This window comes from Camelus bactrianus, chromosome 11 (genome assembly GCF_048773025.1).
Source record: "Camelus bactrianus isolate YW-2024 breed Bactrian camel chromosome 11, ASM4877302v1, whole genome shotgun sequence".
In the NCBI taxonomy this organism is placed as follows: domain Eukaryota; kingdom Metazoa; phylum Chordata; class Mammalia; order Artiodactyla; family Camelidae; genus Camelus; species Camelus bactrianus.
The window spans coordinates 2,508,234-2,532,961 of record NC_133549.1 but is presented as its reverse complement, the minus strand read 5'-3'; the positions used below and the strand labels follow the sequence as shown (position 1 = coordinate 2,532,961).

Below are 24,728 nucleotides of genomic sequence, written 5' to 3'. Positions count from 1 at the left end.
ACCTGCAACTCTGAAGCCATAGTTGTGAAGTCATTTTAATTTGCTGCAAGTGTCCTCGCTCCCCGTGTCACTGTGTCTGTCCTCTCTTAACACAGTCCACAGTCGGATATCTTCCTGGATCTCTACCTGAGTTCCTTTCTCCTCCTCCTCAGATCCTGAGATAAAGGACAAGTGAAGACCCATGACCAGAAAAGGCACTGTGGACTTGACCGAAGTCCATAGTGACCCCCTAGGTGAGTGCTGCCCACCCCTTACCTTCGATTCTCAAGGTTCTGCCCAGGGTGACATCCAGCCCAGAGAGGTGGCCCAATTAAAAGCTATGTGGCTTGGGCACGGGGACAGGTGCAGGAGCTGGTTCCGGGGCCAGGCCCCTCCCCACGTCTGCTCCCCTCTCCCCCGAAGCCCCGCTGCCAAGCACTCAGTCTCCGTGATCTGATGTCCTTCTCTTCTACTCTACTCCAAACCCTTTTCCTTTTCCTTTTTTCCCTAATTATCCCCAGCTGGAGTGATTTTTCAATCGCAGTATCTAAAAAATTTCCTGCAGCCGAAAATGAGGTCTCCAGATATCAATGCCCATATGCTGGCTCCTGAAGAGAGCCGCTGGCTATGGGGAACCTCACCAACACTCACGGGGCATCAGACATGTTCCAGGGTCGGCCACCCCCAACAAGAGTTTGCTGTGATCCCTATGCCCGCACAGCATCCCTGCTCACAAAAATATAGTTGGCCCACTTATCGGTTATTAAGAAGCAAAAATACAAAATTGCTCATGTTTCTTACTAAAATTATCTATAAAGCAGAAAAGGGAATTGTAATTGTAATAGAAAAGAACAATTTTGACCCCATGTTAGGTCTGTCCCTTTGGCTTTAACCCTGTGCCCTCTTTTCTAGTCTCAGACTTGCTATCTCGGCACCATTTGTAAAAGAAAGTTGCCTTTAGACTGAAATATCCAGGACAGCCTCTTCTCCTGGCCGTGATCTTGAAGGATGCTAACTAATCTGCACTTATGTAGAGATGGCAAGTTGCAAAATAGAGAATAACTTTGTTTTATTTTTGGAGGTTTTACAGGGGCAACATGATTTGATCCACATGGACAGCTGCAAGAACAGCGGATTCAAAGGACAAGCAATTCATACAACAAGAAGTTTCCAACAACCAACTGCAGTCCCGCTCCTTTTTAGTATAAAAGGAGACTCAATTCTGACTTGGGGAAGATGGTTCTCCAGGACATCAGTCTGCCATTTTCTGGGTCTGCCAGCTTTGCAAATAAAGTCACTATTCCTTGCTCCAACACCTCATCTCCCAGTTTATTGGCCTGTCATTTGGTGAGCAGAATGAGTTTGGACTCGGTAACAAAATGACTGCATTGGAGGTAGTATGTCTCCACTGTTTCCTCGTTTCCAATATGTAACATGCACATTATTTATGATCTAGTGCAAATAATTCATCAAAGACAACCACAAAAAGAAACTATACTCACCTAGCTATCAACACTGAAGTCAAAACCTGTCAATTTTATATGCTGTTTAAGAACACAACCGAAAAACCTAACATAGGGAGTCGATTCCACAGAAATAAAATTATTTCTACTCCTTCAAAACTTTTTCTTTTCTTTTCTATTTTATTTTGTTTTGCTTATTGAAAAGAAAATAAAAGTCAAATCATTTTATTTCACGCCTTTTTGTTATAGTTGCATACTTTAAATACTACAAAAAGACTTAAATTGCAATAAAAAATTGTTCATATATTAGTATACAGATATATACACAATCAATGGCGATTAGGAAAGGAATGGACATTTACTAAAATTCCACTGCAATCCAGTCTTTTACAAGCATAACATGGAATATAAGCTCTATTATCCAGGGAGCCTCACCCACATTCTCACTACTGAGTCCCTTAGTAATCAACCACTAAGTCACCAGCATAGAACCATGTGATCAGTATTTTAGGAATAAATGAGGGAATTAGCTCATTCAATTCTAAAACAAAAACCCTAAAATAAATACTGAACTTATTTACAGATAAAGAAAATTTGTCCCCAAAAAAGTAAAGTTTCTTCCTCAAGGTCACAAAGCTAATAACTGGTAAAGGTAAGATTTGAACTAATCTGCCTGATTCTAAAAACTAAGTTGGAAATCCCATTCGACTGGGGAGTGTCCAGCTGCACAGCCTATCACCCTATCTTTGTTCAGAGCTGGCCTTAGACAGCCTGAGACAGCACCCCATTCCTGTGGAACTCGAGGGCAAATGATAACAATAAGGATTTTATATCCAGCAGTTTCTTAGGTCTCATGTATATAAAGTGTCAGCAGGTCAGCAGAAAATCTCTGGGAAACATGAGTGGGTCCAGACCTTTTTACTGATTAGAAACTCAATCTATCAGGATAGAGTGACCTTCCCATGAGAGGCCACATGGACATAAACTAAAGGCAGCTGAACAATGGAAACTAGCAAGACCCCGGAACTCAAGCAAGGATCCCTGCCATCCCCCACCCAGTTGCCTCTTCATCCGCGTGGACATGAAGACAGAAGACCCGGGTTCTTGTCCAAGTTACACTATCATGGATTCTCACCCATAAAAAGGTACGACTCTATGCTGTCGTAAGTCCTTTCCAACTCAAATATGATGACACCAATATCTCAGCAGAATATCTATGTCTCCACTTCCCCTCTTCTAATAGGAGACTATTTCTGTGGACACAAAGCAGAAATCCAATTTAAAAAACCATGCAAGAAGCCAGGCGAATTTCTGCTTAAGAGACTTTGCTCTCACGCTCAGTGAATGAAAACTCAGAAAAAGTGGTCCTTCTCCCTCAGCAAATGGGAGGTAGCCTGATTGTGTGTGTGTGTGTGTGTGTGTGTGTGTGTGTGTGTGTGTGTGTGTGTGTGTGTGTGTAAATCAAATATAATCATGTCTGGGACGTGTACAGATTATTTTTAATTTCACTGTAATTTCATGGGGATGAGCCAACATTTAAAGTAATTTGAATGTAGTGTTCTGAGACAGACTCAGTCTCTTTTGGTGGAGGAGGTGAAAGGGGAGAGTAAAGGAGGAAAGAGGTAAATGAAGCAAAGAAGTAAGAATACTGCTAGGGAAAGGCAAGACGTTAATTTTGTTCCTCATTGCATCACATACAAATTAGGGACTGGCTTTCCCCCGATGTCTTATCGAGCACTGAGTTGCAGAAGAAGAGGCGACAGCCCATTTCTCACTGAGATTGTGACTGTACGTGGCATCTTATAGACACAAATCATTTACCCTGATCAAACACTCTAGCAGCAGGCTGTAATTCTCCTGTTTTGAGAGACAAGAAAACAGGAGTTCAAAGCGGGTAGATAACTTGACAAAAGTCAGAGGACCAGTAAACAAGAGAGGATGAATTCAAACTCAGATCTGAATGTAGAGTCTCATCTTCCCACTCCCAGGGCTGGAAAATCCTTAACACACAGGCTCCCCAGCTCCCCTGCAGTGTTCCTGGCGCCAAGCATTTCCCATGGTAATGGTCTCCAGTTCTCACAGACACAGCGCTCTGTGCAGCCAATGACCTTGATCAGACCTTGATCAGACCTTGGTCATCTACCTGCCATGCCCACCAGGCTTCACCATACAGGCAGGAAAGCTGGCTTTCAAGTGCATACAAAGCCACCCTTGGTCTAACCTGGGCTCTTCTGCGGCTTCTCCAGCCTAAAGGCAGCCATGAAAGTGCTCACAGTTTGTACGTGAGCCACACTACCTCTCTCCATCTGTGTCCCCACCTATACTACTTAGCTATGAACATTTTGAGAATCTTGGAAAAAATTTTAAAAAACAGAAAAGAGGATTCTGGAACAAGTACTTAATACTTACAATTTTAAATGACAAGTTACAAAGTGAGTATTGACAAACCGAATCTTCCTTTCTAAATGTCAGTTTTAAGCATTTAAAAATATAATAGCAAAAAATTCTCACTTACAAAATTAACAAAAACACAAACAATAATCTGGAATAAATTCAAAAATAATGCCCATATTCTAAATGGAGAAACTTCAGGACTGTATTGAGGGTTAAAGTAAGAGGTATGAATGTAGAGACATAAACATATTGCATGGAGAAAAGCAGTTTTGTAAAGATGTAAGTTCTCCTAAGAATAATTCAAAACTTACTAAAAAATCCCATGAAAATTCCAATCTGATTTTTTTAACTTGAACAAAATATTTTGGAATTCTTCAGGAAAAATAAAGTCATAATACTTGACAAGAAAATTTGGGATGGAAGAAAAGAATCAAAAAAAAATCAGACTGCCAGTTATTAAATAAATTTTTACAATATGTAAGATATGGTGCTGGAGTAAGGAAAGGAGATTGACAGAAGGGAACCATGAGCTCAAAAAGAGACTCTAGTGTATGTAAGTATTTCGTACAGGTGGGATTTCAAATCAAAGAGAAAATTATGAATTCAATAATTGTCCTGGGACAGAGAATCACCTGGAAAGAATAAATTCCATTCCTGTCATAATGACCACAAGATAAATTGCAGATAGTGATGTAAATATTAAAAAGTACTAGTAACAGCAAATACAACTCTTTGCTCTTATTAACTCAACTTCTCCTCACTATAACATGTACTATTATAATCTCCATCTTAGAGATTAAAAAAACCTACAGAAGAGATTTATTCCATTATAAGAGAGTATTTCTAAGAATAATGTCAAAGATAAAACCCATAAGGAAGACATTTACTATCCTAAGAATAGTTTGAGCCACAACAAAAATCAGAAAACTTCCTGAACAAAATGAAAGGAAAGAAATGACAAGAAAAAGCTCTGTGATACATGTTGATGAATTCACGAAGTTAATTTTCATAACATACAAAAAGCTGTCACAAAGCAACAAGAAGCTCCCTCACTTAAATGTGGGCAAAGGACAAAAGGAATCATTCATTTTAAAAAGTCAAGTGGCTAATGAGTGAAAAATGCTCAAAACTTCACTGGTCATCAAATGCAAACAAAAACAATGAAAAAGCACTTTTGCTTATCATATTGGCAAATATTTTTAAGATATTCTAGCTAGTGTCCATCTGTGGGAGAACAAATCATGAGCGACTTTTTCAGAGGATGACATATCAATGGATTTGTAAGCTCTGAAAAACGTACATACACACTGACTCAACTCCACTTCTAGGAATCGTTTCCTTTAGGAAAAAAAAATCAGTCCAAAAAGATGTACCCATCAGGGCATTTACACAGCACTGTTTACAAAGGTGGGAAGAAAAACTGAAGTGAAATCATATCCAGCAGTAGAGAATTGGTTATATAAGTAATTGTGCATTTTTTCATTCCCCAATGGAGAAGGAATTTCTAGTCACTTGAAAGGAGTCTGTGATGAATGTAAATGTCACATCTAGGGACTAAATTTCCAGAAGCCTTAACTAATGGAATACACATACAAGATCACAGGATGGTCTGTACAAGAAGGATGCAACTCAAACATTCTTTCTGACAGTGGAAAATGGAGAAAACTTAACTGTCCACCATCAAGACAATGATGCGGTAAATCAAGGCGAGCTGCGGGCACTGAGGGAGCTGGCGTTTCGCTTTGGTCCAGGGCTTTGTCCACAGCACTCTCCCACCAAATGTGTCCGTGGACAAGAGACGACACCCGCACATCAGGAGACCCCTCCAATCTATCTGAAAGGACCGGGTGAGTCTGGAGCGGGAGGACGTCCATGATATACCCCTGAGTGAATAAAGCGAGCTGCAGAAAAAACATATAGTATGGTCTCATTTTTAAATAAAGCATATATACACACACCTATACATTGATTTCTCATATGTGTATATATATGTATCTCATAGGCCTAAAGGTCATGAAATATATATACCAAATTTTCAACAGCTTTTACTCTCAGGAAATAATGGGAAGGGAGTTAGGGGCCTTCCTGTACCACCACAGTTCTCTTTTCAGTATTTCAGTTAAGTATACTTGGAATTTAAAAGTTTATTTAAGTCCGAAGTAAAATGGACGATGCCTCCATAAGACAGAATGCTACACTGGTCTTTAAAAATCATGCCAGGGGAGATAGAATATTGTAGAAAAACATGTAATAAGCCGAATGGAAAATGGAGGTCTCCGAACAGTAAACAGGGACGGAGTGCTCACTGGTTTTTATGACAGAGATGATACACACTGACGAAAAGAACAGAAAATGAATGTTAAATTGTTAATTATTATCTCTGAGTAGCGGGACCAGGATAGAATCTTTTGCCCCTTTTTCCAGACATATTATATTAAATGCACATTAGTTTTCATCTGAAAATAGCATTTTGAGACGTGTAGTACCACGCAGTGGGGAATAATACATGAATACTTACAGAGACAAGTAACTAGGAGACACCGCAGCAGCGCCACACAATGTAAAACGGGCAATCCTGATTAACACCGCTCAGTTACATAAGGATCCACAAAGTGAGAGCACCTGCTGTAACAGGGCGTGGCCCCCTTCTATTTGTCAGTTGTGTCTTCAGGGCTGAGGCAGTTCTGAGCACGGCCAGTGTCAATTCCGGTGTCTGGATGGATGCTACTGGAGGTGAGGGCACCTGCAAGCAGAAAGGAAGAACAGAAACCATCCTCTGCCTTTTCTGTCTTGTTTCTTTGTTACTTTAAAAGAGAGGCATAAATAAGATAAACTGTGTATCTCCCCTACTGAAATTTCAGTAATGAAACCGTTTTTAAAGGCTTCAGAGCTTATATTCTGTCTATAACTGTCTTTTCAACAAAGCATCATATTTATTAAATGTTAATTGACTCAGTTAATTAACTCCCTGTTGAAACATTCAAGTAAAGAACATGAAAGGCCTTACGTAAAAGAACCACACCTGCAGTGACTAGCTCAGCCGTCTTGACGGCAATGCAGTCAGCCCCCACCATCCCGTGGCCCTGAGCTCCTGATGCTGGTAAGAGAGCACGCTGCCGCCTCAGATGGAGAGATACTGTGAAAGCATTTTTTGAACTCTACAGTACTGACAAAACATAACTGACAAATCCCAGGCTTCTTTGAAGCTGTCATTTTCGGTTTCTGGCCAACCCCAGTCAATGAGCAGAACCACCCCATTCCCGAGTCATGGGACTCACGTGGGAAGAAATTTTGTAGAAATTTCCAGGTACAGAATGTAACCAACTATATGTAGAACTCTGACAAAAGAAAAGATGAAATACTCTGATGTTGAAGACACTCAAAATATTCTCCTAAGCCTTAGTAGCTGGAAAGGCTGGGCTTCTCCTCAGCCACTTATTTATTTCACAGCCAGCGAGCATCTCCCACAAACCCTGTTTCCCTGTGTCTGCTGGGAGCCTCAGGCACACTCTTGCTGTCGATCTTATAAGTCACAGGGCAGACGCGTGTCTCTCATGCCTGCCACCCCCACACAGGCTCGCCTCCTAGCCTCACTGTCTGAACTTGGCCCCATTTTCTCACCTGTTTATTTGGTATCTGTTCTTCTGTAAGCTGCATGAAATGCTTTTTGGAACAAGTCAGAAGAATGAGTGGGTAGAGAAATGGACAGTTGGACAGGTGAGAGGCACAAAGCAACAGGTCTCAAAGATGGTAAGAGCAAAGTTGTTTCGCCAACCCCCCCAAAATTCCTGAAAGAACTAAAAATTCTGAATTTTGAAAGTAAAAGGCTATCATATATAGAAATAAAATAAATGATCCTCTTCATCAGTGTTTCAAGATCTGACTCCAGATATTTTAGCAGGCCATACTGAATCCTAGCACAGAAAAATCAGATGGACTAGTGGTGAGTAAGTTCCAGGAAAACGGCAGTAATTCCTCCACTTGTGTAAAGACATACACTCACCTGCCGAAGGTGAAAGTAGAACGCATTCTGGAGAAATTTGGAAGCTTCCATTGTCCGCTTCTGAATGGCAAGGACACGGACAGCTTGGGAGCATGCTTCTAACTCAGTCACCGGCATTCTTACACTGCAGGGGGAAAAGGAGGCCCTCATTCGAGAGCAGAGGTGTTCCTGTCGTGTCTCCCAAGCCACGCCTCGGGGACTCAGTGCCCTGCAGCAGCCCGGCCCCAGGCGAGGACACGCAGCGTGGCCCACCCAAGCAGGAGGGGCACTGTGCTTGAGAAATCCCATCCCCGATGGGGGCAAGAGGGGCTGGTGGGGTTGAGTGAACCTATAAATGCCCACAGAAATATGCCTGCATTCATTCAAGTGATACAAGCAACAGTAGCAGGCTATTTAACAAAATTTCAATTTTCAGTGGAAATTTTGCCATTCCTTTCCACTTGTCCCCTGCACTCTGAGACAGGCTTAGGCTCTCTCACACCTGCAACTCTGAAGCCATAGTTGTGAAGTCATTTTAATTTGCTGCAAGTGTCCTCGCTCCCCGTGTCACTGTGTCTGTCCTCTCTTAACACAGTCCACAGTCGGATATCTTCCTGGATCTCTACCTGAGTTCCTTTCTCCTCCTCCTCAGATCCTGAGATAAAGGACAAGTGAAGACCCATGACCAGAAAAGGCACTGTGGACTTGACCGAAGTCCATAGTGACCCCCTAGGTGAGTGCTGCCCACCCCTTACCTTCGATTCTCAAGGTTCTGCCCAGGGTGACATCCAGCCCAGAGAGGTGGCCCAATTAAGAGCTATGTGGCTTGGGCACGGGGACAGGTGCAGGAGCTGGTTCCGGGGCCAGGCCCCTCCCCACGTCTGCTCCCCTCTCCCCCGAAGCCCCGCTGCCAAGCACTCAGTCTCCGTGATCTGATGTCCTTCTCTTCTACTCTACTCCAAACCCTTTTCCTTTTCCTTTTTTCCCTAATTATCCCCAGCTGGAGTGATTTTTCAATCGCAGTATCTAAAAAATTTCCTGCAGCCGAAAATGAGGTCTCCAGATATCAATGCCCATATGCTGGCTCCTGAAGAGAGCCGCTGGCTAGGGGGACCCTCACCAACACTCACGGGGCATCAGACATGTTCCAGGGTCGGCCACCCCCAACAAGAGTTTGCTGTGATCCCTATGCCCGCACAGCATCCCTGCTCACAAAAATATAGTTGGCCCACTTATCGGTTATTAAGAAGCAAAAATACAAAATTGCTCATGTTTCTTACTAAAATTATCTATAAAGCAGAAAAGGGAATTGTAATTGTAATAGAAAAGAACAATTTTGACCCCATGTTAGGTCTGTCCCTTTGGCTTTAACCCTGTGCCCTCTTTTCTAGTCTCAGACTTGCTATCTCGGCACCATTTGTAAAAGAAAGTTGCCTTTAGACTGAAATATCCAGGACAGCCTCTTCTCCTGGCCGTGATCTTGAAGGATGCTAACTAATCTGCACTTATGTAGAGATGGCAAGTTGCAAAATAGAGAATAACTTTGTTTTATTTTTGGAGGTTTTACAGGGGCAACATGATTTGATCCACATGGACAGCTGCAAGAACAGCGGATTCAAAGGACAAGCAATTCATACAACAAGAAGTTTCCAACAACCAACTGCAGTCCCGCTCCTTTTTAGTATAAAAGGAGACTCAATTCTGACTTGGGGAAGATGGTTCTCCAGGACATCAGTCTGCCATTTTCTGGGTCTGCCAGCTTTGCAAATAAAGTCACTATTCCTTGCTCCAACACCTCATCTCCCAGTTTATTGGCCTGTCATTTGGTGAGCAGAATGAGTTTGGACTCGGTAACAAAATGACTGCATTGGAGGTAGTATGTCTCCACTGTTTCCTCGTTTCCAATATGTAACATGCACATTATTTATGATCTAGTGCAAATAATTCATCAAAGACAACCACAAAAAGAAACTATACTCACCTAGCTATCAACACTGAAGTCAAAACCTGTCAATTTTATATGCTGTTTAAGAACACAACCGAAAAACCTAACATAGGGAGTCGATTCCACAGAAATAAAATTATTTCTACTCCTTCAAAACTTTTTCTTTTCTTTTCTATTTTATTTTGTTTTGCTTATTGAAAAGAAAATAAAAGTCAAATCATTTTATTTCACGCCTTTTTGTTATAGTTGCATACTTTAAATACTACAAAAAGACTTAAATTGCAATAAAAAATTGTTCATATATTAGTATACAGATATATACACAATCAATGGCGATTAGGAAAGGAATGGACATTTACTAAAATTCCACTGCAATCCAGTCTTTTACAAGCATAACATGGAATATAAGCTCTATTATCCAGGGAGCCTCACCCACATTCTCACTACTGAGTCCCTTAGTAATCAACCACTAAGTCACCAGCATAGAACCATGTGATCAGTATTTTAGGAATAAATGAGGGAATTAGCTCATTCAATTCTAAAACAAAAACCCTAAAATAAATACTGAACTTATTTACAGATAAAGAAAATTTGTCCCCAAAAAAGTAAAGTTTCTTCCTCAAGGTCACAAAGCTAATAACTGGTAAAGGTAAGATTTGAACTAATCTGCCTGATTCTAAAAACTAAGTTGGAAATCCCATTCGACTGGGGAGTGTCCAGCTGCACAGCCTATCACCCTATCTTTGTTCAGAGCTGGCCTTAGACAGCCTGAGACAGCACCCCATTCCTGTGGAACTCGAGGGCAAATGATAACAATAAGGATTTTATATCCAGCAGTTTCTTAGGTCTCATGTATATAAAGTGTCAGCAGGTCAGCAGAAAATCTCTGGGAAACATGAGTGGGTCCAGACCTTTTTACTGATTAGAAACTCAATCTATCAGGATAGAGTGACCTTCCCATGAGAGGCCACATGGACATAAACTAAAGGCAGCTGAACAATGGAAACTAGCAAGACCCCGGAACTCAAGCAAGGATCCCTGCCATCCCCCACCCAGTTGCCTCTTCATCCGCGTGGACATGAAGACAGAAGACCCGGGTTCTTGTCCAAGTTACACTATCATGGATTCTCACCCATAAAAAGGTACGACTCTATGCTGTCGTAAGTCCTTTCCAACTCAAATATGATGACACCAATATCTCAGCAGAATATCTATGTCTCCACTTCCCCTCTTCTAATAGGAGACTATTTCTGTGGACACAAAGCAGAAATCCAATTTAAAAAACCATGCAAGAAGCCAGGCGAATTTCTGCTTAAGAGACTTTGCTCTCACGCTCAGTGAATGAAAACTCAGAAAAAGTGGTCCTTCTCCCTCAGCAAATGGGAGGTAGCCTGATTGTGTGTGTGTGTGTGTGTGTGTGTGTGTGTGTGTGTGTGTGTGTGTGTGTGTGTGTGTAAATCAAATATAATCATGTCTGGGACGTGTACAGATTATTTTTAATTTCACTGTAATTTCATGGGGATGAGCCAACATTTAAAGTAATTTGAATGTAGTGTTCTGAGACAGACTCAGTCTCTTTTGGTGGAGGAGGTGAAAGGGGAGAGTAAAGGAGGAAAGAGGTAAATGAAGCAAAGAAGTAAGAATACTGCTAGGGAAAGGCAAGACGTTAATTTTGTTCCTCATTGCATCACATACAAATTAGGGACTGGCTTTCCCCCGATGTCTTATCGAGCACTGAGTTGCAGAAGAAGAGGCGACAGCCCATTTCTCACTGAGATTGTGACTGTACGTGGCATCTTATAGACACAAATCATTTACCCTGATCAAACACTCTAGCAGCAGGCTGTAATTCTCCTGTTTTGAGAGACAAGAAAACAGGAGTTCAAAGCGGGTAGATAACTTGACAAAAGTCAGAGGACCAGTAAACAAGAGAGGATGAATTCAAACTCAGATCTGAATGTAGAGTCTCATCTTCCCACTCCCAGGGCTGGAAAATCCTTAACACACAGGCTCCCCAGCTCCCCTGCAGTGTTCCTGGCGCCAAGCATTTCCCATGGTAATGGTCTCCAGTTCTCACAGACACAGCGCTCTGTGCAGCCAATGACCTTGATCAGACCTTGATCAGACCTTGGTCATCTACCTGCCATGCCCACCAGGCTTCACCATACAGGCAGGAAAGCTGGCTTTCAAGTGCATACAAAGCCACCCTTGGTCTAACCTGGGCTCTTCTGCGGCTTCTCCAGCCTAAAGGCAGCCATGAAAGTGCTCACAGTTTGTACGTGAGCCACACTACCTCTCTCCATCTGTGTCCCCACCTATACTACTTAGCTATGAACATTTTGAGAATCTTGGAAAAAATTTTAAAAAACAGAAAAGAGGATTCTGGAACAAGTACTTAATACTTACAATTTTAAATGACAAGTTACAAAGTGAGTATTGACAAACCGAATCTTCCTTTCTAAATGTCAGTTTTAAGCATTTAAAAATATAATAGCAAAAAATTCTCACTTACAAAATTAACAAAAACACAAACAATAATCTGGAATAAATTCAAAAATAATGCCCATATTCTAAATGGAGAAACTTCAGGACTGTATTGAGGGTTAAAGTAAGAGGTATGAATGTAGAGACATAAACATATTGCATGGAGAAAAGCAGTTTTGTAAAGATGTAAGTTCTCCTAAGAATAATTCAAAACTTACTAAAAAATCCCATGAAAATTCCAATCTGATTTTTTTAACTTGAACAAAATATTTTGGAATTCTTCAGGAAAAATAAAGTCATAATACTTGACAAGAAAATTTGGGATGGAAGAAAAGAATCAAAAAAAAATCAGACTGCCAGTTATTAAATAAATTTTTACAATATGTAAGATATGGTGCTGGAGTAAGGAAAGGAGATTGACAGAAGGGAACCATGAGCTCAAAAAGAGACTCTAGTGTATGTAAGTATTTCGTACAGGTGGGATTTCAAATCAAAGAGAAAATTATGAATTCAATAATTGTCCTGGGACAGAGAATCACCTGGAAAGAATAAATTCCATTCCTGTCATAATGACCACAAGATAAATTGCAGATAGTGATGTAAATATTAAAAAGTACTAGTAACAGCAAATACAACTCTTTGCTCTTATTAACTCAACTTCTCCTCACTATAACATGTACTATTATAATCTCCATCTTAGAGATTAAAAAAACCTACAGAAGAGATTTATTCCATTATAAGAGAGTATTTCTAAGAATAATGTCAAAGATAAAACCCATAAGGAAGACATTTACTATCCTAAGAATAGTTTGAGCCACAACAAAAATCAGAAAACTTCCTGAACAAAATGAAAGGAAAGAAATGACAAGAAAAAGCTCTGTGATACATGTTGATGAATTCACGAAGTTAATTTTCATAACATACAAAAAGCTGTCACAAAGCAACAAGAAGCTCCCTCACTTAAATGTGGGCAAAGGACAAAAGGAATCATTCATTTTAAAAAGTCAAGTGGCTAATGAGTGAAAAATGCTCAAAACTTCACTGGTCATCAAATGCAAACAAAAACAATGAAAAAGCACTTTTGCTTATCATATTGGCAAATATTTTTAAGATATTCTAGCTAGTGTCCATCTGTGGGAGAACAAATCATGAGCGACTTTTTCAGAGGATGACATATCAATGGATTTGTAAGCTCTGAAAAACGTACATACACACTGACTCAACTCCACTTCTAGGAATCGTTTCCTTTAGGAAAAAAAAATCAGTCCAAAAAGATGTACCCATCAGGGCATTTACACAGCACTGTTTACAAAGGTGGGAAGAAAAACTGAAGTGAAATCATATCCAGCAGTAGAGAATTGGTTATATAAGTAATTGTGCATTTTTTCATTCCCCAATGGAGAAGGAATTTCTAGTCACTTGAAAGGAGTCTGTGATGAATGTAAATGTCACATCTAGGGACTAAATTTCCAGAAGCCTTAACTAATGGAATACACATACAAGATCACAGGATGGTCTGTACAAGAAGGATGCAACTCAAACATTCTTTCTGACAGTGGAAAATGGAGAAAACTTAACTGTCCACCATCAAGACAATGATGCGGTAAATCAAGGCGAGCTGCGGGCACTGAGGGAGCTGGCGTTTCGCTTTGGTCCAGGGCCTTGTCCACAGCACTCTCCCACCAAATGTGTCCGTGGACAAGAGACGACACCCGCACATCAGGAGACCCCTCCAATCTATCTGAAAGGACCGGGTGAGTCTGGAGCGGGAGGACGTCCATGATATACCCCTGAGTGAATAAAGCGAGCTGCAGAAAAAACATATAGTATGGTCTCATTTTTAAATAAAGCATATATACACACACCTATACATTGATTTCTCATATGTGTATATATATGTATCTCATAGGCCTAAAGGTCATGAAATATATATACCAAATTTTCAACAGCTTTTACTCTCAGGAAATAATGGGAAGGGAGTTAGGGGCCTTCCTGTACCACCACAGTTCTCTTTTCAGTATTTCAGTTAAGTATACTTGGAATTTAAAAGTTTATTTAAGTCCGAAGTAAAATGGACGATGCCTCCATAAGACAGAATGCTACACTGGTCTTTAAAAATCATGCCAGGGGAGATAGAATATTGTAGAAAAACATGTAATAAGCCGAATGGAAAATGGAGGTCTCCGAACAGTAAACAGGGACGGAGTGCTCACTGGTTTTTATGACAGAGATGATACACACTGACGAAAAGAACAGAAAATGAATGTTAAATTGTTAATTATTATCTCTGAGTAGCGGGACCAGGATAGAATCTTTTGCCCCTTTTTCCAGACATATTATATTAAATGCACATTAGTTTTCATCTGAAAATAGCATTTTGAGACGTGTAGTACCACGCAGTGGGGAATAATACATGAATACTTACAGAGACAAGTAACTAGGAGACACCGCAGCAGCGCCACACAATGTAAAACGGGCAATCCTGATTAACACCGCTCAGTTACATAAGGATCCACAAAGTGAGAGCACCTGCTGTAACAGGGCGTGGCCCCCTTCTATTTGTCAGTTGTGTCTTCAGGGCTGAGGCAGTTCTGAGCACGGCCAGTGTCAATTCCGGTGTCTGGATGGATGCTACTGGAGGTGAGGGCACCTGCAAGCAGAAAGGAAGAACAGAAACCATCCTCTGCCTTTTCTGTCTTGTTTCTTTGTTACTTTAAAAGAGAGGCATAAATAAGATAAACTGTGTATCTCCCCTACTGAAATTTCAGTAATGAAACCGTTTTTAAAGGCTTCAGAGCTTATATTCTGTCTATAACTGTCTTTTCAACAAAGCATCATATTTATTAAATGTTAATTGACTCAGTTAATTAACTCCCTGTTGAAACATTCAAGTAAAGAACATGAAAGGCCTTACGTAAAAGAACCACACCTGCAGTGACTAGCTCAGCCGTCTTGACGGCAATGCAGTCAGCCCCCACCATCCCGTGGCCCTGAGCTCCTGATGCTGGTAAGAGAGCACGCTGCCGCCTCAGATGGAGAGATACTGTGAAAGCATTTTTTGAACTCTACAGTACTGACAAAACATAACTGACAAATCCCAGGCTTCTTTGAAGCTGTCATTTTCGGTTTCTGGCCAACCCCAGTCAATGAGCAGAACCACCCCATTCCCGAGTCATGGGACTCACGTGGGAAGAAATTTTGTAGAAATTTCCAGGTACAGAATGTAACCAACTATATGTAGAACTCTGACAAAAGAAAAGATGAAATACTCTGATGTTGAAGACACTCAAAATATTCTCCTAAGCCTTAGTAGCTGGAAAGGCTGGGCTTCTCCTCAGCCACTTATTTATTTCACAGCCAGCGAGCATCTCCCACAAACCCTGTTTCCCTGTGTCTGCTGGGAGCCTCAGGCACACTCTTGCTGTCGATCTTATAAGTCACAGGGCAGACGCGTGTCTCTCATGCCTGCCACCCCCACACAGGCTCGCCTCCTAGCCTCACTGTCTGAACTTGGCCCCATTTTCTCACCTGTTTATTTGGTATCTGTTCTTCTGTAAGCTGCATGAAATGCTTTTTGGAACAAGTCAGAAGAATGAGTGGGTAGAGAAATGGACAGTTGGACAGGTGAGAGGCACAAAGCAACAGGTCTCAAAGATGGTAAGAGCAAAGTTGTTTCGCCAACCCCCCCAAAATTCCTGAAAGAACTAAAAATTCTGAATTTTGAAAGTAAAAGGCTATCATATATAGAAATAAAATAAATGATCCTCTTCATCAGTGTTTCAAGATCTGACTCCAGATATTTTAGCAGGCCATACTGAATCCTAGCACAGAAAAATCAGATGGACTAGTGGTGAGTAAGTTCCAGGAAAACGGCAGTAATTCCTCCACTTGTGTAAAGACATACACTCACCTGCCGAAGGTGAATGTAGAACGCATTCTGGAGAAATTTGGAAGCTTCCATTGTCCGCTTCTGAATGGCAAGGACACGGACAGCTTGGGAGCATGCTTCTAACTCAGTCACCGGCATTCTTACACTGCAGGGGGAAAAGGAGGCCCTCATTCGAGAGCAGAGGTGTTCCTGTCGTGTCTCCCAAGCCACGCCTCGGGGACTCAGTGCCCTGCAGCAGCCCGGCCCCAGGCGAGGACACGCAGCGTGGCCCACCCAAGCAGGAGGGGCACTGTGCTTGAGAAATCCCATCCCCGATGGGGGCAAGAGGGGCTGGTGGGGTTGAGTGAACCTATAAATGCCCACAGAAATATGCCTGCATTCATTCAAGTGATACAAGCAACAGTAGCAGGCTATTTAACAAAATTTCAATTTTCAGTGGAAATTTTGCCATTCCTTTCCACTTGTCCCCTGCACTCTGAGACAGGCTTAGGCTCTCTCACACCTGCAACTCTGAAGCCATAGTTGTGAAGTCATTTTAATTTGCTGCAAGTGTCCTCGCTCCCCGTGTCACTGTGTCTGTCCTCTCTTAACACAGTCCACAGTCGGATATCTTCCTGGATCTCTACCTGAGTTCCTTTCTCCTCCTCCTCAGATCCTGAGATAAAGGACAAGTGAAGACCCATGACCAGAAAAGGCACTGTGGACTTGACCGAAGTCCATAGTGACCCCCTAGGTGAGTGCTGCCCACCCCTTACCTTCGATTCTCAAGGTTCTGCCCAGGGTGACATCCAGCCCAGAGAGGTGGCCCAATTAAGAGCTATGTGGCTTGGGCACGGGGACAGGTGCAGGAGCTGGTTCCGGGGCCAGGCCCCTCCCCACGTCTGCTCCCCTCTCCCCCGAAGCCCCGCTGCCAAGCACTCAGTCTCCGTGATCTGATGTCCTTCTCTTCTACTCTACTCCAAACCCTTTTCCTTTTCCTTTTTTCCCTAATTATCCCCAGCTGGAGTGATTTTTCAATCGCAGTATCTAAAAAATTTCCTGCAGCCGAAAATGAGGTCTCCAGATATCAATGCCCATATGCTGGCTCCTGAAGAGAGCCGCTGGCTAGGGGGACCCTCACCAACACTCACGGGGCATCAGACATGTTCCAGGGTCGGCCACCCCCAACAAGAGTTTGCTGTGATCCCTATGCCCGCACAGCATCCCTGCTCACAAAAATATAGTTGGCCCACTTATCGGTTATTAAGAAGCAAAAATACAAAATTGCTCATGTTTCTTACTAAAATTATCTATAAAGCAGAAAAGGGAATTGTAATTGTAATAGAAAAGAACAATTTTGACCCCATGTTAGGTCTGTCCCTTTGGCTTTAACCCTGTGCCCTCTTTTCTAGTCTCAGACTTGCTATCTCGGCACCATTTGTAAAAGAAAGTTGCCTTTAGACTGAAATATCCAGGACAGCCTCTTCTCCTGGCCGTGATCTTGAAGGATGCTAACTAATCTGCACTTATGTAGAGATGGCAAGTTGCAAAATAGAGAATAACTTTGTTTTATTTTTGGAGGTTTTACAGGGGCAACATGATTTGATCCACATGGACAGCTGCAAGAACAGCGGATTCAAAGGACAAGCAATTCATACAACAAGAAGTTTCCAACAACCAACTGCAGTCCCGCTCCTTTTTAGTATAAAAGGAGACTCAATTCTGACTTGGGGAAGATGGTTCTCCAGGACATCAGTCTGCCATTTTCTGGGTCTGCCAGCTTTGCAAATAAAGTCACTATTCCTTGCTCCAACACCTCATCTCCCAGTTTATTGGCCTGTCATTTGGTGAGCAGAATGAGTTTGGACTCGGTAACAAAATGACTGCATTGGAGGTAGTATGTCTCCACTGTTTCCTCGTTTCCAATATGTAACATGCACATTATTTATGATCTAGTGCAAATAATTCATCAAAGACAACCACAAAAAGAAACTATACTCACCTAGCTATCAACACTGAAGTCAAAACCTGTCAATTTTATATGCTGTTTAAGAACACAACCGAAAAACCTAACATAGGGAGTCGATTCCACAGAAATAAAATTATTTCTACTCCTTCAAAACTTTTTCTTTTCTTTTCTATTTTATTTTGTTTTGCTTATTGAAAAGAAAATAAAAGTCAAATCATTTTATTTCACGCCTTTTTGTTATAGTTGCATACTTTAAATACTACAAAAAGACTTAAATTGCAATAAAAAATTGTTCATATATTAGTATACAGATATATACACAATCAATGGCGATTAGGAAAGGAATGGACATTTACTAAAATTCCACTGCAATCCAGTCTTTTACAAGCATAACATGGAATATAAGCTCTATTATCCAGGGAGCCTCACCCACATTCTCACTACTGAGTCCCTTAGTAATCAACCACTAAGTCACCAGCATAGAACCATGTGATCAGTATTTTAGGAATAAATGAGGGAATTAGCTCATTCAATTCTAAAACAAAAACCCTAAAATAAATACTGAACTTATTTACAGATAAAGAAAATTTGTCCCCAAAAAAGTAAAGTTTCTTCCTCAAGGTCACAAAGCTAATAACTGGTAAAGGTAAGATTTGAACTAATCTGCCTGATTCTAAAAACTAAGTTGGAAATCCCATTCGACTGGGGAGTGTCCAGCTGCACAGCCTATCACCCTATCTTTGTTCAGAGCTGGCCTTAGACAGCCTGAGACAGCACCCCATTCCTGTGGAACTCGAGGGCAAATGATAACAATAAGGATTTTATATCCAGCAGTTTCTTAGGTCTCATGTATATAAAGTGTCAGCAGGTCAGCAGAAAATCTCTGGGAAACATGAGTGGGTCCAGACCTTTTTACTGATTAGAAACTCAATCTATCAGGATAGAGTGACCTTCCCATGAGAGGCCACATGGACATAAACTAAAGGCAGCTGAACAATGGAAACTAGCAAGACCCCGGAACTCAAGCAAGGATCCCTGCCATCCCCCACCCAGTTGCCTCTTCATCCGCGTGGACATGAAGACAGAAGACCCGGGTTCTTGTCCAAGTTACACTATCATGGATTCTCACCCATAAAAAGGTACGACTCTATGCTGTCGTAAGTCCTTTCCAACTCAAATATGATGACACCAATATCTCAGCAGAATATCTATGTCTCCACTTCCCCTCTTCTAATAGGAGACTATTTCTGTGGACACAAAGCAGAAATCCAATTTAAAAAACCATGCAAGAAGCCAGGCGAATTTCTGCTTAAGAGACTTTGCTCTCACGCTCAGTGAATGAAAACTCAGAAAAAATGGTCCTTCTCCCTCAGCAAATGGGAGGTAGCCTGATTGTGTGTGTGTGTGTGTGTGTGTGTGTGTGTGTGTGTGTGTGTGTGTGTGTGTGTGTAAATCAAATATAATCATGTCTGGGACGTGTACAGATTATTTTTAATTTCACTGTAATTTCATGGGGATGAGCCAACATTTAAAGTAATTTGAATGTAGTGTTCTGAGACAGACTCAGTCTCTTTTGGTGGAGGAGGTGAAAGGGGAGAGTAAAGGAGGAAAGAGGTAAATGAAGCAAAGAAGTAAGAATACTGCTAGGGAAAGGCAAGACGTTAATTTTGTTCCTCATTGCATCACATACAAATTAGGGACTGGCTTTCCCCCGATGTCTTATGGAGCACTGAGTTGCAGAAGAAGAGGCGACAGCCCATTTCTCACTGAGATTGTGACTGTACGTGGCATCTTATAGACACAAATCATTTACCCTGATCAAACACTCTAGCAGCAGGCTGTAATTCTCCTGTTTTGAGAGACAAGAAAACAGGAGTTCAAAGCGGGTAGATAACTTGACAAAAGTCAGAGGACCAGTAAACAAGAGAGGATGAATTCAAACTCAGATCTGAATGTAGAGTCTCATCTTCCCACTCCCAGGGCTGGAAAATCCTTAACACACAGGCTCCCCAGCTCCCCTGCAGTGTTCCTGGCGCCAAGCATTTCCCATGGTAATGGTCTCCAGTTCTCACAGACACAGCGCTCTGTGCAGCCAATGACCTTGATCAGACCTTGATCAGACCTTGGTCATCTACCTGCCATGCCCACCAGGCTTCACCATACAGGCAGGAAAGCTGGCTTTCAAGTGCATACAAAGCCACCCTTGGTCTAACCTGGGCTCTTCTGCGGCTTCTCCAGCCTAAAGGCAGCCATGAAAGTGCTCACAGTTTGTACGTGAGCCACACTACCTCTCTCCATCTGTGTCCCCACCTATACTACTTAGCTATGAACATTTTGAGAATCTTGGAAAAAATTTTAAAAAACAGAAAAGAGGATTCTGGAACAAGTACTTAATACTTACAATTTTAAATGACAAGTTACAAAGTGAGTATTGACAAACCGAATCTTCCTTTCTAAATGTCAGTTTTAAGCATTTAAAAATATAATAGCAAAAAATTCTCACTTACAAAATTAACAAAAACACAAACAATAATCTGGAATAAATTCAAAAATAATGCCCATATTCTAAATGGAGAAACTTCAGGACTGTATTGAGGGTTAAAGTAAGAGGTATGAATGTAGAGACATAAACATATTGCATGGAGAAAAGCAGTTTTGTAAAGATGTAAGTTCTCCTAAGAATAATTCAAAACTTACTAAAAAATCCCATGAAAATTCCAATCTGATTTTTTTAACTTGAACAAAATATTTTGGAATTCTTCAGGAAAAATAAAGTCATAATACTTGACAAGAAAATTTGGGATGGAAGAAAAGAATCAAAAAAAAATCAGACTGCCAGTTATTAAATAAATTTTTACAATATGTAAGATATGGTGCTGGAGTAAGGAAAGGAGATTGACAGAAGGGAACCATGAGCTCAAAAAGAGACTCTAGTGTATGTAAGTATTTCGTACAGGTGGGATTTCAAATCAAAGAGAAAATTATGAATTCAATAATTGTCCTGGGACAGAGAATCACCTGGAAAGAATAAATTCCATTCCTGTCATAATGACCACAAGATAAATTGCAGATAGTGATGTAAATATTAAAAAGTACTAGTAACAGCAAATACAACTCTTTGCTCTTATTAACTCAACTTCTCCTCACTATAACATGTACTATTATAATCTCCATCTTAGAGATTAAAAAAACCTACAGAAGAGATTTATTCCATTATAAGAGAGTATTTCTAAGAATAATGTCAAAGATAAAACCCATAAGGAAGACATTTACTATCCTAAGAATAGTTTGAGCCACAACAAAAATCAGAAAACTTCCTGAACAAAATGAAAGGAAAGAAATGACAAGAAAAAGCTCTGTGATACATGTTGATGAATTCACGAAGTTAATTTTCATAACATACAAAAAGCTGTCACAAAGCAACAAGAAGCTCCCTCACTTAAATGTGGGCAAAGGACAAAAGGAATCATTCATTTTAAAAAGTCAAGTGGCTAATGAGTGAAAAATGCTCAAAACTTCACTGGTCATCAAATGCAAACAAAAACAATGAAAAAGCACTTTTGCTTATCATATTGGCAAATATTTTTAAGATATTCTAGCTAGTGTCCATCTGTGGGAGAACAAATCATGAGCGACTTTTTCAGAGGATGACATATCAATGGATTTGTAAGCTCTGAAAAACGTACATACACACTGACTCAACTCCACTTCTAGGAATCGTTTCCTTTAGGAAAAAAAAATCAGTCCAAAAAGATGTACCCATCAGGGCATTTACACAGCACTGTTTACAAAGGTGGGAAGAAAAACTGAAGTGAAATCATATCCAGCAGTAGAGAATTGGTTATATAAGTAATTGTGCATTTTTTCATTCCCCAATGGAGAAGGAATTTCTAGTCACTTGAAAGGAGTCTGTGATGAATGTAAATGTCACATCTAGGGACTAAATTTCCAGAAGCCTTAACTAATGGAATACACATACAAGATCACAGGATGGTCTGTACAAGAAGGATGCAACTCAAACATTCTTTCTGACAGTGGAAAATGGAGAAAACTTAACTGTCCACCATCAAGACAATGATGCGGTAAATCAAGGCGAGCTGCGGGCACTGAGGGAGCTGGCGTTTCGCTTTGGTCCAGGGCCTTGTCCACAGCACTCTCCCACCAAATGTGTCCGTGGACAAGAGACGACACCCGCACATCAGGAGACCCCTCCAATCTATCTGAAAGGACCGGGTGAGTCTGGAGCGGGAGGACGTCCATGATATACCCCTGAGTGAATAAAGCGAGCTGCAGAAAAAACATATAGTATGGTCTCATTTTTAAATAAAGCATATATACACACACCTATACATTGATTTCTCATATGTGTATATATATGTATCTCATAGGCCTAAAGGTCATGAAATATATATACCAAATTTTCAACAGCTTTTACTCTCAGGAAATAATGGGAAGGGAGTTAGGGGCCTTCCTGTACCACCACAGTTCTCTTTTCAGTATTTCAGTTAAGTATACTTGGAATTTAAAAGTTTATTTAAGTCCGAAGTAAAATGGACGATGCCTCCATAAGACAGAATGCTACACTGGTCTTTAAAAATCATGCCAGGGGAGATAGAATATTGTAGAAAAACATGTAATAAGCCGAATGGAAAATGGAGGTCTCCGAACAGTAAACAGGGACGGAGTGCTCACTGGTTTTTATGACAGAGATGATACACACTGACGAAAAGAACAGAAAATGAATGTTAAATTGTTAATTATTATCTCTGAGTAGCGGGACCAGGATAGAATCTTTTGCCCCTTTTTCCAGACATATTATATTAAATGCACATTAGTTTTCATCTGAAAATAGCATTTTGAGACGTGTAGTACCACGCAGTGGGGAATAATACATGAATACTTACAGAGACAAGTAACTAGGAGACACCGCAGCAGCGCCACACAATGTAAAACGGGCAATCCTGATTAACACCGCTCAGTTACATAAGGATCCACAAAGTGAGAGCACCTGCTGTAACAGGGCGTGGCCCCCTTCTATTTGTCAGTTGTGTCTTCAGGGCTGAGGCAGTTCTGAGCACGGCCAGTGTCAATTCCGGTGTCTGGATGGATGCTACTGGAGGTGAGGGCACCTGCAAGCAGAAAGGAAGAACAGAAACCATCCTCTGCCTTTTCTGTCTTGTTTCTTTGTTACTTTAAAAGAGAGGCATAAATAAGATAAACTGTGTATCTCCCCTACTGAAATTTCAGTAATGAAACCGTTTTTAAAGGCTTCAGAGCTTATATTCTGTCTATAACTGTCTTTTCAACAAAGCATCATATTTATTAAATGTTAATTGACTCAGTTAATTAACTCCCTGTTGAAACATTCAAGTAAAGAACATGAAAGGCCTTACGTAAAAGAACCACACCTGCAGTGACTAGCTCAGCCGTCTTGACGGCAATGCAGTCAGCCCCCACCATCCCGTGGCCCTGAGCTCCTGATGCTGGTAAGAGAGCACGCTGCCGCCTCAGATGGAGAGATACTGTGAAAGCATTTTTTGAACTCTACAGTACTGACAAAACATAACTGACAAATCCCAGGCTTCTTTGAAGCTGTCATTTTCGGTTTCTGGCCAACCCCAGTCAATGAGCAGAACCACCCCATTCCCGAGTCATGGGACTCACGTGGGAAGAAATTTTGTAGAAATTTCCAGGTACAGAATGTAACCAACTATATGTAGAACTCTGACAAAAGAAAAGATGAAATACTCTGATGTTGAAGACACTCAAAATATTCTCCTAAGCCTTAGTAGCTGGAAAGGCTGGGCTTCTCCTCAGCCACTTATTTATTTCACAGCCAGCGAGCATCTCCCACAAACCCTGTTTCCCTGTGTCTGCTGGGAGCCTCAGGCACACTCTTGCTGTCGATCTTATAAGTCACAGGGCAGACGCGTGTCTCTCATGCCTGCCACCCCCACACAGGCTCGCCTCCTAGCCTCACTGTCTGAACTTGGCCCCATTTTCTCACCTGTTTATTTGGTATCTGTTCTTCTGTAAGCTGCATGAAATGCTTTTTGGAACAAGTCAGAAGAATGAGTGGGTAGAGAAATGGACAGTTGGACAGGTGAGAGGCACAAAGCAACAGGTCTCAAAGATGGTAAGAGCAAAGTTGTTTCGCCAACCCCCCCAAAATTCCTGAAAGAACTAAAAATTCTGAATTTTGAAAGTAAAAGGCTATCATATATAGAAATAAAATAAATGATCCTCTTCATCAGTGTTTCAAGATCTGACTCCAGATATTTTAGCAGGCCATACTGAATCCTAGCACAGAAAAATCAGATGGACTAGTGGTGAGTAAGTTCCAGGAAAACGGCAGTAATTCCTCCACTTGTGTAAAGACATACACTCACCTGCCGAAGGTGAATGTAGAACGCATTCTGGAGAAATTTGGAAGCTTCCATTGTCCGCTTCTGAATGGCAAGGACACGGACAGCTTGGGAGCATGCTTCTAACTCAGTCACCGGCATTCTTACACTGCAGGGGGAAAAGGAGGCCCTCATTCGAGAGCAGAGGTGTTCCTGTCGTGTCTCCCAAGCCACGCCTCGGGGACTCAGTGCCCTGCAGCAGCCCGGCCCCAGGCGAGGACACGCAGCGTGGCCCACCCA

General features: G+C 41.3%; 1 pseudogene; it reads right to left on the bottom strand.

Moving 5' to 3' along the window:
• Positions 1 to 24,728, bottom strand: part of LOC141579009 (trafficking protein particle complex subunit 9 pseudogene) — a 168,473-nt pseudogene that overhangs the window by 85,193 nt on the left and 58,552 nt on the right.